This window comes from Silene latifolia, chromosome 4 (genome assembly GCF_048544455.1).
Source record: "Silene latifolia isolate original U9 population chromosome 4, ASM4854445v1, whole genome shotgun sequence".
In the NCBI taxonomy this organism is placed as follows: domain Eukaryota; kingdom Viridiplantae; phylum Streptophyta; class Magnoliopsida; order Caryophyllales; family Caryophyllaceae; genus Silene; species Silene latifolia.
Genome location: NC_133529.1, coordinates 80,609,031 through 80,610,804, shown reverse-complemented (window position 1 = coordinate 80,610,804; position 1,774 = coordinate 80,609,031). Strand labels below are relative to the sequence as shown.

At 39.3% G+C, this 1,774-nt stretch overlaps 1 non-coding gene across 1 annotated transcript; it reads right to left on the bottom strand.

Moving 5' to 3' along the window:
- Window positions 1-1,418: 1,418 nt before the first annotated feature.
- LOC141654332 (small nucleolar RNA R71) lies at window positions 1,419-1,525 on the bottom strand. The gene has a single exon (XR_012547893.1). It is a non-coding gene; the product is annotated as a small nucleolar RNA R71 (small nucleolar RNA).
- Window positions 1,526-1,774: the final 249 nt, after the last annotated feature.

Genomic DNA, 1,774 nt, shown 5'->3' with positions numbered 1-1,774 from the left:
TTAGCTAGGGTTAATGGGTGATTAGAGGAAACCAACATGGGGAATGATTCATGCTTAAATTAATATGCTTTCATGTTTTATTTGCTTGCTTGTTTTGATCTCAACTCATGCACATGTTATGTTTGATGAAATGCTAAGCCTATGAATCCTTGCATTTACCACCATCACCTATCTTTTCAATGAGACTTGTAAGACATAAACCAACTCGAGTCTCATTAGACCATGCATCTTATTGAGTAGGGAAGATTAAGTCGACTTGTAGGTGTTGTAAAATCTAATCGATTCGGCTCCGGGACCCAAACTTTCATAGGATTGTAAGATATAACCCAACTCAATCCATCACAACAATAATTGCTTACTTATAATTTGAGAACATGTTTGTATGATCAATTTCCATGATTCCCCTATGACCCCATGACACCCTAGTGCTTTTTATCAATTGTTTACAACCCTTTTTATTCATCTTGCTTGTTTATTTACATTGCTATTTTAGTTAGTGGTCTTCTACATCAACCCAATTTGTGACACCCCTAAGACACCACTAGTTTCAATTGAAATCTCATCTCAATTCCCGTCCCTTGGGATCCGACCTTTACTTGCCTCTTTACTAATTGTAGAGTTGTTTGTGAAGCTATAAATTGTGTTTTGATTCGGACGTGACCCAACGACCACATCTTTCTATTTGTGAACACGAAACGGACCGATCAAAAATGGCGCCGTTGCCGGGGATGGTGTTAGCTTGATTTAGATTTCTTTATATTGTTACTAGTTGTGTCTTTTCTTTGCCTTGGGGAAGTAAAACTCCTCAAGGTTTGTTCTAATTGTTTTTAAGTTGTTTGATATTTTGCATGTCTAGAAGATCACAAGGTGATTTGTTACCTTTTGATCGTGAAATTGAAAGAACCTTAACAAACAATAGGAGACTTGCTAGGATGAATTTGAGAGGTATTAGTGAGGTTGTTCAACCAACTATTGAGTTCATCAACCCTTTTGCAAGAGAAGGTGAGGAGAACCCATTACACAATACCCCCCAAAATCAACCTACAATGCCTAAGTTTTCATCACATTCCGTACCCACCGAGGAGAACCTACCCAATGGTACTCCCACACCACAACATCTAACCGGAAATTTTATTGCCAAATCCGCCTTTATCCAATTGGTCGAAAGGAGCCAATTTGGGGGGATGCCTAGTGAAGACCCTCATTCTCATATGGAAACCTTTTGCGACTATTGTGATGCGATTTCTCAAACCGGTGTAACTCAAGACCAAATTCGATGGGTCTTATTTCCTTTTTCTCTAATTGGCACCGCGAAGCAATGGTTGAAGGGCCTTGATAAGGCCACTCTCGGAATTGATTCTTGGAAGAAGTTGGCTCTAGCTTTCTACAAAAAATTCTACCCACCGGAAAAGACTAACATGCTAAGAGCTCAAATTACGGGTTTTAAGCAAAGGGATGAAGAATCTTTGTATGAAGCTTAGGAGCGGTTCAAGGGAATTTGTCGCTCATGTCCTCACCATGGACTTAGCGAATGGTTCTTGGTACAACAATTTTGGAATGGTTTATATGAAGATTCAAGGAACATTTGATGCGGTCGTTTCTACACCAAAAATAAATACCTAAGTACAACTAACAGAAGTCAGCGGTAAGTAGGGTCGATCTCCACAGGGAGGCGGTGTACTATCTATTTGTCCGTTTATCTGTCTAAATGTCACAATTGGGGGTTGAATTGATTCTGTTAACTAACTAGAGACTAAAGCGAGGGAAATGAAAA